General features: G+C 43.3%; 1 long non-coding RNA gene across 1 annotated transcript in view; it reads right to left on the minus strand.

Moving 5' to 3' along the window:
* Window positions 1-8,723: 8,723 nt before the first annotated feature.
* The window catches only part of LOC129629981 (uncharacterized), a 32,493-nt gene continuing 26,171 nt past the window's right edge, over window positions 8,724-15,045 (minus strand). Inside the window, exon 5 of the long non-coding RNA XR_008703444.1 lies at window positions 8,724-9,442. This is a non-coding gene — a long non-coding RNA (uncharacterized LOC129629981). The remainder of the gene's footprint in view (window positions 9,443-15,045) is intronic.

Genomic DNA, 15,045 nt, shown 5'->3' on the forward strand with positions numbered 1-15,045 from the left:
GGAGCCTGGTGGGCTGCCGTCTCTGGGGTTGCACAGAGTCGGACACGACTGAAGCGACTTAGCAGCAGCAGCAGCAGAATTGCTTCCTAGGTGGCTCAATGGTAAAGAATCCATCTGCAAATGCAGGAGATGTAGGTTTAATCTCTGGTTCAGGAAGATCACCTGAAGAAGGAAATTGCAACCCACTCCAGTATTCTTGCCTGGAAATCCCTTGGACAGAAGAGCCTGGAGGCCTATAGTACATGGGGTCACAAAAGAGTCACACATGATTGAGTGGCTAAATAACAACAAGAACAATCTTTTGACATTCCAACTACCTGATCTTTGCTACAAAAACTATGGGGTTTTTTTTAGTTTTTTTTTAAAGGAATCTCCATACTGTTTTCCATAGTGGCTATTATCTATTTACATTCCCAGCAACAGTGCAAGAGGGTTCCCTTTTCTCCACATCCTATGTAGCATTCACTGTTTGTAGATTTTTTGGTGACGGGAAGCTGCTGCATAGCACAGGGTGCTCCGCTGGGTGCTCTGTGATAACCTACAAGGGTGGGATGAGGGAAGAGTCAAGAGGGAGGGAATATATGTATACCTATAACTGATTCATTTCATTGCACAGTAGAAACTAATACAACATTGTAAAGCAATTATACTCCAATTTAGAAATAAATAAATTTAGTTAAATTAAAAAACAAAAACTCCTATATATGATGGCTCCTCCATTACCTCTTCAGAGCAGCCCCTCAGACCTATCTTAGAGGCTGTGTCTCAGGTTTAAGTCCTCAGTCTGGCAAGTAAAACATAATTCTCAAGTTTTAGGTTATGCTTTTTTTTTCAATCAGCAATAGCCACATTATCCTCACAGTAATTTTGCAAAGTATTCTAATTCTTATAATGCAACAAATGAGGTGCAGAGAAAAAAATTCCAATTGGTCCAGAGTACAGAACTATAGAGACAGAAATATAATTTGAACACATAGTATCTGAATGCAAAACCATTGTTCTTAAAAAATTTAGGTTAATCAGATCAGATCAGTCACTCAGTCATATCTGACTCTTTGCGACCCCATGAATCGCAGCACGCCAGGCCTCCCTGTCCATCACCAACTCCCAGAGTTCACTGAGACTCACGTCCATCGAGTCAGTGATGCTATCCAGCCATCTCATCCTCTGTCGTCCCCTTCTCCTCTTGCCCCCAATCCCTCCCAGCATCAGAGTCTTTTCCAATGAGTCAACTCTTCGCATGAGGTGGCCAAAGTACTGGAGTTTCAGCTTTAGCATCATTCCTTCCAAAGAAATCCCAGGGCTGATCTCCTTCAGAATGGACTGGTTGGATCTCCTTGCAGTCCAAGGGACTCTCAAGAGTCTTCTCCAACACCACAATTCAAAAGCATCAATTCTTCGGCACTCAGCCTTCTTCACAGTCCAACTCTCACATCCATACATGACCACAGGAAAAACCATAGCCTTGACTAGACGAACCTCTGTTGGCAGAGTAATGTCTCTGCTTTTGAATATGCTATCTAGGTTGGTCATAACTTTTCTTCCAAGGAGTAAGTGTCTTTTAATTTCATGGCTGCAGTCACCATCTGCAGTGATTTTGGAGCCCAGAAAAATAAAGTCTGACACTGTTTCCACCGTTTCCCCATCTATTTCCCATGAAGTGGTGGGACCAGATGCCATGATCTTCGTTTTCTGAATGTTGAGCTGTAAGCCAACTTTTTCACTCTCCACTTTCACTTTCATCAAGAGGCTTTTTAGTTCCTCTTCACTTTCTGCCATAAGGGTGGTGTCACCTACATATCTGAGGTTATTGATATTTCTCCCGGCAATCTTGATTCCAGCTTGTGTTTCTTCCAGTCCAGCGTTTCTCATTATGTACTCTGCATATAAGTTAAATAAGCAGGGTGACAATGAACCGTTCAACTTCAGCTTCTTCAGCGTTACTGGTTGGGGCATAGACTTGGATTACTGTGATACTGAATGGTTTGCCTTGGAAACGAACAGAGATCATTCTGTCATTTTTGAGTTTGCATCCAAGTACTGCATTTCAGACTCTTTTGTTGACCATGATGGCCACTCCATTTCTTCTGAGGGATTCCTGCCCACAGTAGTAGATATAATGGTCATTTGAGTTAAATTCACCCATTCCAGTCCATTTCAGTTTGCTGATTCCTAGAATGTCGACATTCACTCTTGCCATCTCTTGCTTGACCACTTCCAATTTGCCTTGATTCATGGACCTGACATTCCAGGTTCCTATGCAATATTGCTCTTTACAGCATCAGACCTTGCTTCTATCACCAGTCACATCCACAGCTGGGTATTGTTTTTGCTTTGGCTCCATTCCCTCATTCTTTCTGGAGTTATTTCTCCACTGATCTCCAGTAGCATATTGGGCACCTACTGACCTGGGGAGTTCCTCTTTCAGTATCCTATCATTTTGCCTTTTCATACTGTTCATGGGGTTCTCAAGGCAAGAATACTGAAGTGGTTTGCCATTCCCTTCTCCAGTGGACCACATTCTGTCAGATCTCTCCACCATGACCCGCCCATCTTGGGTTGCCCCACGGGCATGGCTTAGTTTCATTGAGTTAGACAAAGCTGTGGTCCTAGTGTGATTATATTGACTAGTTTTCTGTGAGTATGGTTTCAGTGTGTCTGCCCTCTGATGCCCTCTTGCAACACCTACCGTCTTACTTGGGTTTTTCTTACCTTGAGCGTCTGGTATTTCTTCACGGCTGCTCCAGCAAAGCGCAGCCACTGCTCCTTACCTTGGACGAGGGGTATCTCCTCACCGCCACCCTTCCTGACCTTCAACGTGGGATAGCTCCTCTAGGCCCTCCTGCGCCCGCACAGCCACGGCTCCTTGGACTTGGGGTTGGTCCTCCCGGCCACCGCCCCTGGCCTCCGGCATGGGGGCATGGGGTAGCTCCTCCCACTCGCCGCCCCTGGCCTCAGACGCGGGGTAACTCCTCTCGTCGCCTCCCCTGAAATGCATGCTCTTGGAGAAGACAGAACTGTCAGCTTTGGCAATGACTTGAACCAAGGAAGCTTGAGCCCTCTAGGCTCCCCTGCTGCCTGGCTATGTCCCAGGTCTCACACTCATTCTCCTAAAACTACACGTATACAAAATAAATAGTAATTAATTAAACTAATTGGGGTTCCGTATGAGAAAACACATTTCTAGTAAGAAAAATTAACTTTGATTTTTTTTTTTTCCTGGTACAAAAAGAGTCTCTTTTTCTTACAGAATTGACTCCAGAAAACTTGTAATTGCTTTCTCTGCCTCCATTGAAGTGTATGTGAATCTTTTCAAAACTAAATAAGCATTTGTCTACAACTCAGGAATGTCTTCTTTTTTTCAATGTTAATAGCAGGATAACACCTCTATCTCCCAATTTCTGTGGGAGGGGGATTGTAACTTCCACTGATACCTGCCTCCAGGTTGTAAACCCACCTTCCATTTTAAAAATATGAAAAATTTATTTTTCTTAAAAAATTTTTTTGTTGGAGTATAATTGTTTACAATGTTGTGTTACTATCTGCTGTGCAACAATGTGAATTAACTATAAGTATACATCTATCTCCTCCCTCTTGAATTTCCATCCCACTTCCCCTCCTACTTCTCTAGGTCATCACAGAGCACCAAGCTGAGCTCCCTGTGCTGTGAAAAATTTCTCTCTCCTTAGAAAAAAGAAACTTGCTAGTACAAGCGAGGACCCTAATTAACAGGAGAGTTTAGGACGAAGTCCTTCTGATAAACAGTGCTGTTGAATCCTTTTACTTATTGAACTGGTTATTGTTTATCTTGAGAACATATACAAGAGGGGTGGTATCTGCTTAGCTCTATATAATGGTGAAATGGCTTTCTGTCTTTGCAAGATATTAGCAATGCGCCTGTGATGTGCAGGCATTCTGGGTTAATACTTCATAAAAATTTTTCCCTTCTTCTGTTTTTGGGAGAGGTTTTTTGAGTTGGCAGAGATACTATTTTTCATTATATTTCCCCAAATCTCCCATGGGGGCCTGGGAGATGTACACAGACACTGGCTTTCATCTCAGATCTCTAACAAGGGTCAGCTGCTCACCTTAATTTGGGGCAGACAGAACGTCTTCACAGCAGGGCTCCCTGACACCCTTCTCCAACCTCCAAAACCTCCATTAGACAGCAGGGAATGTTTTTTGATTCTGTTTGATGGGCTACTCCCAGGGGAAAACCAAGACTTTTTTAGTTGTTTTCCCCTAAAGAAAAAAGTCTATCCAAAACACTTTCAATAAGGCTTTACTCTTTCTAAAACAGGCATCTTCCAAAAATTATCTCTTATCCAAATTTCAGAGCATCCTAGGTCCCAGACGATGACTCCATACAAAGTTTAGCACTTACTTTATTTGTAGAATGTTTTCATTTTAGCATTTCACCCCTAGACCTGGAGAACTTTTTAAGGGCCACCCATGCAAATTAGCAGATTCCTCCCCAACTCCCTCAGTACAAAGCCCACCGCACCCCCACCCCCCACCAAGTCCCCAGCCTCTTGTTTATAGAAAAGCAACTGAGCAACCTCCTTGGTGGTCCAGTGGTTTAGACTCCGAGTTTCTAATTCAAGGGGTGCAGGTTCAATCCCTGCTCAGAGAACTAAGATACACCATGCTCTGTGGTGTAGACAATAATTAAAAAATAAAACAGAATCACAGCTTTAAAAAAAACTTCTTTTAAAAAGCACTGAATCTGCTGCTGCTGCTAAGTCGCTTCAGTCGTGTCCAACTCTGTGCGACCCCATAGACGGCAGCCCACCAGGCTCCCCTGTCCCTGGGATTCTCCAGGCAAGAACACTGGAGTGGGTTGCCATTTCCTTCTCCAATGCATGAAAATGAAAAGTCAAAGTGAAGTTGCTCAGCCGTGTCCGACTCTTAGCGACCTAATGGACTGCAGCACATTCAGGTAAAATGCTTTGCAATGGTCTTTGTTATGGACACAAATACACAGAAGCCCCCAAGAAATATGTAACTTAAAGTGAGGAGTAGTGGGAAGGCAGGGCACGAGCACATGCATCACGCGTATGACCGCGCATGAGACACTTTAGGAGAGGAAGTTCTGCAGGAGTTGAGACAGAGTGCAGGTAGATAGGCGAAAGCAAGGGTACCAGGCATGTCCGTGAAGTGAGTGACAGCCAGCTTGTTTTGAAATGATACACACACAAAATAGATGATGTGAAAGGACGATGCGTGGGGATGAGAAAGTCCCACGTGTCTGCTGGGAAATGGGCGTTGGGGATGAGGTGGATCCTAGAGGTCGTGAAGGAATCAGAATAGGGAGGGTGGCAATGGGGCAGCCTGGTTCAGCTGCAAGCACAGCTGGAAAGAAAATCAACCGGGGTCCTGTCCACATTCTGAAGGGAGAAACTGATGTTGAAAGATCTGGGGCAACACAGCGTTGGCACTTGCGCTGGGCCGGCACCTGTGCTGCCCCACTGAATCTAATGGACCATAAAGAAAGCTGAGCGCCAAAGAATTGATGCTTTTGAGCTGTGGTGCTGGAGAAGAATGTTGAGAGTCCCTTGGACAGCAAGGAGATCCAACCTGTCCATCCTAAAGGAACTCGGTCCTGAATATTCATTGGAAGGACTGATGCTGAAGCTGAAACTCCAATACTTTGGCCACCTGATGTGCAGAACTGACTCATTGGAAAAGACCCTGATGCTGGGAAAGATTGGAGGTGGGAGGAGAAGGGGACGACAGAGGGTGAGATGGTTGGGTGGCATCAACAACTTGATGGACATGAGTTTGAGCAAGCTCTGGGAGTTGGTGATGGACAGGGAAGCCTGGCGTGCTGCAGTCTATGGGGTCGCAAAGAGTTGGACACAACTGAGCAACTGAACTGACTGAGACCTTGAGCCTCATTACATACTCACTGCAACACATTGGTAGGTATGCAACACATATCTACCAGAGCCATGACAGTTCTGAGGCCAGCCATATAACGCCACAAAGTGGACTGAGGCCCAATTCCTGGAAATCCCCACTCCTTCCCCAAAATAGTTGGAATAACCCTCCCACTCATCAGCCTATGAAATTACCCAGTCTGTAAAAACTAACCACACCAGAAACTTCCCTGGTGGCCTGGTGGCTAAGACTGCGCTCCTAATGCTGATGACCAGGGCTCAATTCCTGGTTGGGGAACTAGATCCCACATTCTACAACCAAGAGTTCACATGCCACAACTAAAGGTTCCCACACGCTGCAACTAAGACTTGGCACAACCAAATAAATAGATAAATATAAAAGACAAAAACAAAGGCACCATCTTCAAGAAAACAACAACAAAAAAAACTAACTGTGCCGAATTTTGGGGCCTCGACCCTTCTGAAATGGCCCATATTTGGTCTGTGTTTCTGTCTAAATAAATCCACTTCTTACCCAGCCCCCCACAAAAACAAGAATAAGTAATTAACAGATCTGTTCCTCAGCTTTCCCTCCAGTAATCTCACAAACTAGCTACATGAACAAGAGAGCATTGGGGAAAAAAATCATAAAAAGTCAACAAACCTGCATGGAGTGCGGGATGACTCTGGCCCCCCAATTTCAGTAATTAACTGAGATTACTTCCATATTTCCCTTTAAAAACTTTCAGAGCAGAATCTTTGAAGATGGTTTTTGGGGGATAGAGTCCACTCTCTCCCTAGATGGCCAGCACTCTAAAACCAATTAAAACCAATTTTCCTTTCTGCTAACTTTCGCCTCTCTCGAGTATTGATTTTTGAGTAGCAAGCAGCTGGACCTGAGTTCAGCAGCACCAACACTTGTTAGCATAGGAAAAGATCCAAGCGCTTCATAGATTCAAACAGCAGCCCAGGAGGGATGAAGAGCTGTTTATCTGGTGAGGGCCCAGCATATGGTGCTGCTCAGCCTCCTGTACCAGCTCTGCAGACACTGAACCTGGTGGAGAGAAGCACTCTGAATGAGGTTCCATTGGCACGGAGGCTGGAATCACAAGCTTAGGGGTTCAGGGTTTGCACATGAATTAGTCACATTTTTTTCTTTCTTTTTTTTTTTTAAGGTATTTTGGCAGGATCAACAGATTTTCAAGGTGGGAAATAAGAAAGGAATGTCTACAGAATTTTTCTAACTCCTATTAAAGCTACTTAGTAAAGTTCCTATTAGGAAAAAAGAAAACACAGTAAATATAAGAAAATCGTGTATCATGCATTGTGAGCCTAAGGTATGTAGGCAAAGAATGTCAGCTGCCGTATAGTAAACAAAGATGTAGCAGCCATTAAGCCAGCAGCCACTGAAGTCACCCTGACCTGTGTATCCTGAGGGGATTCAGGGTGGAGAAAACAGGACACTGGCCCCAGATAGCTACGGTGCATATCCAAGGAATGATTTCAATGAGACCAGTCTCTCCTATCTCTCATTCAAAGAAAAGCACTACATTCATTAACTTAAGATATATGTTTTTTCCTTTAATTAACAGTAATCTTTTAATAATCTATCTACCTGATTTTTGTTGCAAAAACTCCTATCCTGTAAGTCCCATACATGCGAACAAGTTAGCCTATGTACCCAACTAACACGATCAGACATATAGTACTGCACTGTAATAGGTTTATAATATTTTTTGCACAAAACATGAAAAACAAGCAAACAGAAAAAATAAAGAAAGCATTTTAATCCTGTAAACAGTACAGGATCTTGAAAATACAGTACCAGCTACAACACTGTTGGTTTTTTTAATGTATTTACTTTAATTGGAGGATAATTGCTTTGCAATACTGTGATGGTTTTTGCCATCAACACGAATCAGCTGCATTTATGCTTGCTTCTGGACATGTTGGGCTTGAAGTAAAGATACTGTACAATGTATCTTATACAGTGCTGCTCAGTAAAGTACACAAAAGCACAAGCACGTGTAGAGGATGCACGCACAGGACGATGTACGCCAGACACATGAGCTAACTTACGTGATTGGGCGTGTAGAAGCCCGTCCTTGCCTTTGAAAGTTCACAACTTGAACTTTGCATGTAGCGGATCTTACTAACATCCTGGCTTCTCTCTTACTTCTTAACAGCTGTCCCTCAGAGCTACTTCAGAAGCAGCCACAAAGCCTTGAAGTCCCCAGAAAGTCCACCGAATAAAACAGTATTCTCAATTATTAGGGTGCTTATTTTTTTTATCAATAACGGACAGTTTGCTTCTGATTCCAGGGAAAGGGAAATAAGTGAATACAAATGTAAATAAATTAATTTTTTAAAAAAATGTGACCTCTCAACCACCTATTCCACAAACGGAGAGTCGAAAAGAGGGACTAGGAAAGACCCAAGCTGGCAGGACCCGGCAGACACAGATGGGGTGCCCGCTGACAAACTCCGAATCTTGGGGGTATTTCTCAGAAGACTCAGAAATTCAGAATCCAGCCAAGCCCTAGTATTTTCAAAGGGAAGTTCTTGGTGTACAAGCAATGCCTTCAGCATTATCATCTTACCATGGATGGAGTTTGTGTTCTTCCCACCATATATATAGAGAAATCAAATCCTTGCCTCTAAGGGACCTTTTCTGAGCTGTCCGAGAAATTCTATGTGCAAGCAGTGAGCTCACCAGTAGAAATAACTCTTAATCCCTACCCCGCCCTTCACCCCTACGGCCATGGTGAAATGATACCAATTTATTGCTTCATGGAAAACCTTGGCTTACAGTAGTAAAACAGAACACACTTATAATCATCTCATCTTGTACGGCCATAATATTATTCAAATTACAAAAAGTTAATTTACCCATAGATTCTCAGTGCTCCTGGACAAGAATGGTATTTCATGACGTGTCTGAACTTAAAAAATATTCTCAACCTAAAAGGGGAGAGTTATGTTTTATTCGGTAGGAATTTTTTTAGGACCTCAAGCCTGGGAAGCATCTCAAATAACCCTGAGAGAACTATTCCGAGGTAGCAAGGGGAGGAGCCAAGTTATATAGAACTTTTGCCACAAAGGGCAGGTAGTCAGAACATCAAAAGATTGTTGCTAATTAAAGGAAAATCAGATATCCCAAGTTAAGGAAGTTAGCACTGGGAAGATGCAAGAGTCTGGGCTCACTGAATTCACTCCTTTGATATTCTCCTCAGCTGTCTGGGGCTATCCTGCTGGTCTCCATTCTGAATTCCCTGAGGCTCCTCAGTCCTGGTGAGCCGGGTCTACTCTCCAGATGTGGTGAGCAGGCTCCTCCTTGAGGTGGCTTCTCCTGTTGCAGAGGCGGGCTCTAGAACACACAGGGCTTCAGTTGTGGCACGTGGGTTCAGTAGTTACAGCTCCCAGGGTCTAGCACATAGGCTCAATAGTTGTGGCACACAGGCTTTGCTGCTCCGAGGCATGTGAGATCTTCCTGGATCAGGGATGGAACCCATGTTCCCTGCATTGGCAGGCAGATCCTTTACCACTGAGCCACCAGGGAAGCCCTAAAATTTTTTTTAAAGATAAAAATCCAGAGATCGTATCATAAAATTCAGCTTGCAAAGTGTACAAATTAGTGTTTTATTTAGATACACAGGTATGTGATATTAACTATTAACAATAGTAACCCTACTATTAATTTTAGGATTTTTTTCATCATCCCCAAAGGAAACCTCCTTCTCATTAGCAGTCACTCCTCATCCCTTACTCCCTGCCTAACAGCTTCTGGGAACCACAAGTCTAGTTTCTGTTTCCATGGACTTTTCTGCTCCAGACCTTCCACGTGAACATAGTTACACCATGCATGGCTCTTCATGACTGACTTCTTGCGCTCAGCATGCTTTCCAGTCTCATCCATGTGGTAACATCTACCAGTGTGCCATTCCTTTTTAATGGCTAAATACTGTTCCATTGTAAGGATAGACCACAAGTGTTTATCCAATTACCAGAGAATGGATGTTTGAGGGTGTTTTGATATTACAGGTAATGCTGCTATGAAGATTCATGTACAAGTTTTCACATGGACATATATTTTTATTTCTCTTGGGCATATACCTAGGAGTGAGAATTCTGGATCCATGAGAACTCCATGTTTAGTATTTTGAGAAACTGCCAAGCTGTTTTTTAAAGCAGTTGCTTCATTATACATTCCCACCAGTATGGGTATTCCAATACCTCTGTCCTCGACAGTCATGATTTTGAGAACAAACTCTCCATACAAGCTATGAACTGTTACATTCCAGGCTTCTCTACCCATCCACCAGCATACACCTGAGAAAGATCTTGCTTTGGGTTGTTCATCAAAAAGAAAAAGTCTCCATTAGGGAGGATGCCCTATGTATAAAGTACCACTTGCACAATCTAAACGGAGACACAGAAGCACCAATGCATCTATCAGTTTTTGTTTATCAAACTGGACATTATTTTCTTCCAAATACCTACATATCAACCAAGAACGCTCTTTTTTGATAAATCAGCTGGAGTAGGTATTCATTAAGTGCTGTGCTGAACAGATGACTGGGTATATGCATGACTGAATAATGATTGAATAAATGAATAATGGATGGATGAATGGACAAACTCAGGGAATATTTACTGAACACCCTGTAGATACCAGATGCTGTGCTGGATGTAGATACAGAAGTGAACTCCAGAGACTTGTGAGAACCCACGGGGATCATGTTCTATTGTGGACAAAAGACAGAACCAAGCAAATAACAAGTGAAAGAAAAATTCCAGCCCATGGTTAATGCTATAAAGGAAACAAGGATTTCAGTATATTGTTTGGATCTTTGGACGAGGACTTTAGAAATAACCTTTCCTCTATCCTATGGACCACTTGTATTGTTATCAATTTCATTATGTTCAAAGATAATTCAAAAGAATTCTCACCCAGTGGCCATTGTCCAATGAGCCTTCTCTGACTAGAATAAACCCGAAACTCATTTGCTCAGCTTACACGATCTTCATAATTCTGTTACTGAATAGCTTGACCAGACTTGTGCCAGGGTCCTAGCCTGAGCCGAGACCCTGACTCAGCCAGGGAGGTTCTTTTTCCAATCAGATTCGAAATAATGAAACCAATGCTGAGACTGGAACAGCACAAGATTTATTCAATGGCTAAAGAATGGAGAAGCAGGAAACTAGCTTGCAAATAACTTCTCAACCCAATTTGGGTGAAGACACCACATATACAGGAAGGCTGAGGTAAAAAGGAGGCATTTGCAAGAATGAGAGGAATATTCATGAGTTATCCAAGAACAAGGGCATGGTTTGGACCCAGAATGGATGAAACTGTCCTTTTCAGCCCTTGTTTGGGCTTTTCCAGTTGTTGTCATGGTAACTGTCAACTGTCATGGTGCCGGCTGGTTATGTCATTCAGCTAATGTACTGAGGAAGTGAAAGTGTTAGTTGCTCAGTCCTGTCCAGCTCTTTGCAACCCCATGGATTATAGCCTTCCGGGCTCTTCTGTCCTGGGAATTCTCCAGGCAAGAATATTGGAGTAGGTTGCCATACCCTTTTCCAGGGGATCTTCCTGACCCAGGGATCAAACCCAGGTCTCCCACATTGCAGGCAGATCCTTTACCATCTGAGCCACCAGGGAAGCCCTGGTGTACCATACCAAGACTATAATGAGGCTCAAGGTTCACTGGATGTCAAATCCTCTGCCATCTTGGATCTCGGTGGTTCTAACGAGTTTTTGTTTTCTCCTCTTTGCAGCTTCCTCCTGACACTGAGATAACAGTTATCAGTATTTATCTGAGGGCGGGGCATTGGTAGGATTCTGGGGTGACTCTTATCCACCAGTATCATCACTGACACTTGCCCTACAAGGTGAGCTTTGAGACAGTTGCTATCTCTTCTATTTTCCCAAGCATTTGGGGAATTTTATTTAAAAACTGGCCAAAGCAATAACCAAAAAGGACCTACTGTAGAGCACAGGGAACTCTGCTGAATGTTATGTGGTAGACTGGAGGGAAGAGGGGTTTGAGGGAGAATGGATCCATGCATCCAAATGGCTTTGTTGTTCACCTGAAATTATCACAACATTGTTAATCAGCTATACCCCAATATAAAATAAAGTTTAAAATTGTGGGGAAGAAAATGGCCAAGGTTTTTTCAACTGTGAGAATGCCTTATTTCTCATTGTCTTCTTAATCAAATTCTGTCTGCTCCCTCATAAGTCCCATATCTACTTCCAGACCCTTTTCAATCATTTTCCAAATCACTAAAATAGAGTTTCTTATCACCATCTGCTGAAATGACGTAGGATATTATCCCAGTTTAGCTGCAAATCTAATAAACTGCACTGAAAACCTTTCTGAGGCAGGACACAGGTGAGCTATTTATCTTTATATCTTCAACACTCAAGACAGTGAATAGTACAAAGTACATGATTGATGGATGGGTGGATGGATGAATGGATAAGTTTCTTTTCTTCTCCTTAGCAGGAAACCCCTGCCCAACAGGAGAAGATATGAGCCAACTGGAGTCTGTCAACTCCCCCTGAACGCAGACAGCTCCAGAGAGACTTGCAGATTTGTTACTTAAGCTGGAATAGACTCCTTCCTGGTGCTTTTGGATTGAACTTGGTTGGAAAATATTCTTTTCCTTGCTTATTACAGAGTTGCACAGGTACGAGCTTCAGTCTACTCATGGTCATGGTCTCTATTTTGTGAAGAAGCTTATCTGGAGAAATAAAACTGGTACATAGAAACAACAAACAAAATAAAGTATCCAGGGACTTTCCTGGTGGCCCAGTGTCTAAGACTCCACATTCTCAGTACAGAAGGCCTGGGTTCAATCCCTGGTCAGGAAACTAGATCCCACATGCCGCAACTAAATAAAGATCCTGCATGCTGCAATGAAGTCTGAAGATCCTGAGTGCTGCAGCTAAGACCTGGCACAGCCAAATAAATAATTATTTTTAAAAAGGAAGTGTCTAATCATAGTTTTATCTCTGGTTCCTATCATCCCAAAAGCCCTAACCTCCTAAATATTAGTTTATAAGGTTCAAGATATTCTTTTTTTTTCCACAATTTTTTTTCTGCAAGTAAAATTCAATTCTTACCCAGGAACAATTTCACCTGAGGGTAAAAGACTTTCCAGGGGACATTTAGCAAGGTCTGGAGGCATGTTTGCTTGTTACAACTCAGGCAAGGGGTTGCCATTGTTATCTAGTGGGGAAGAGGCTAAAGATGCTGAGAAACACTGCACAGGGACTTCCCTGGTGGTTCAGTGGCTGAGACTCTGTGCTCCCAATGCAGGGGACTCAGGTTCGATCCCTGGTCAGGAAACTAGATGCCAAATGCTGCAACTAAAGATTGTGTGTGCCACAACTAATACCCAGTGCAGCCAAATGAATAAAAATAAAAATAAAAAACCCACTGTACAATGGATAGGATAAACCCTTACAATAAAGGATTATCAGACTGCAAATGGCAGGGTTGAGAAATCCTAAATTAAGATCTCAAGGCTTAGAGGGCTTCCCAGGTGGCACCAGTGGTAAACAACCTGCCTGCCAATGCAGGAGACATAAGAGATGTGGTTCAATCCCTGGGTTGGGAAGATCCCCAAGAGGAGGGCATGGCAACCCCCTCCTGTATTGTCTGGAGAATCCCCACGGACAAAGAAGCCTGGTGGGCTATGGTCCATAGGGTTGCGAAGCAACTTAGTAGCAGCAGCAGCAGCAAGACTTATAACAAGGATTCTAGCTGCTGCATTTATACCTAGGATTTAGGAAGACCATGTCTGGAGGCTGCAGGCTACACTCCACCCTGAGGCAAAGCTTTCAGTTTACATCTGCAAGTCGATCCCTGAAACATGCATTCTACAAAGGTGGTGTGTGCACGTGAAAATCATTGATTTCTGTTGGTACATGGCCTTCCCGGGGATGCAGGTGAAAAACGCTTTTCTTCCCTACTTGATTTTGCTCTCCTCAGGTAAGGTTACACCAGGATCTTTGAAGTTAAATCGAATAACAGCAGAGCTTATTAGCCTTGGTTTTTTGAAACAACTCCATTAATGTTCCCCAGCTTATGCAGCCTGGAGATGTGGGTCTATTGATTTGACTTGAGAAAATTCCTTCTTCCTGGAGAGTAGCCATCTACTTTTGTGCAATTTGCACCCTCTGGGTTGTCAGACAGGCCTGGGTCCCCGAAGCTTTATTGATTGGTGAGGCCACTGATTTTTTAATGAACCCATGTACAATGCAGGAGATGAGTAGCCTGTATTGATTCACCCTCAAGGGATGTCTTCTTTACAGAGAAATCCCCCCTCTAAATGGTTCCCATTTCATTTTGTCTTTGTATTTTTTGTTTTGCTGTTCACTTTATCTTCAGCACGCGGTGAAATGAGATGTTTAACATCCATCTGGCTTCATGCAGAAGTGTTTGCGTCCCGACACTTCCCCAGAGAGTCAAAGCCTCTGACTGATCTTAGTATGCTCACTTTAACCCTTCAGCATCCTTTAAGAAAATGAGGTTCAGTCATGATTCAGGGGGCTCTCCCACCAATGCAGCAGCCAATTAAAACATCCATGAAGTTCATTAGGTGTTTCCTTAATGTTCATCATCATGGGTTGGTGGGCTTGCCTGGTGGTCCAGTGCTAAAGAATCCACCTGCCAATGCAGGGGACACAGGTCTGATCCCTGGTCCAGAAAGATCTTGCATGCCTCGGACCAACTAAGCCCATGGGCCACAACTACTGAGCCTATGCACCAAAACTACTGAAGCCCTACACGCCTAGAGCCCTTGCTCCACAACAAGAGGCGCCACTGCAATGAGAAGCCCTTGTGCAGCAACTAAGACCCAGAATGGTAAAAATAAATGAATAAATGAATTAAAAAACTAAGAATTTCATTATCATCACAGGTGACAAGGCACAGACACTGGAGTGGGCGAATGGGACTCAAACCTCACTTTACTTGTTTATTACATGGATGATCTTGGCACAGAAACTTTCAGAGCTTCAGTCTTACTGTGAAATGGAGACTTTTGTTTACTCACTCAGTCATGTCCAACTCTTTGTGACCCCATGGACTGCAGCACACCTGGCTTCCCGTCCTTGACCATCTCCTGGAGCTTGCTCAAACTCATATCCATTGAG

Source organism: Bubalus kerabau, chromosome 16 (assembly GCF_029407905.1).
Source record: "Bubalus kerabau isolate K-KA32 ecotype Philippines breed swamp buffalo chromosome 16, PCC_UOA_SB_1v2, whole genome shotgun sequence".
Taxonomy (NCBI): domain Eukaryota; kingdom Metazoa; phylum Chordata; class Mammalia; order Artiodactyla; family Bovidae; genus Bubalus; species Bubalus kerabau.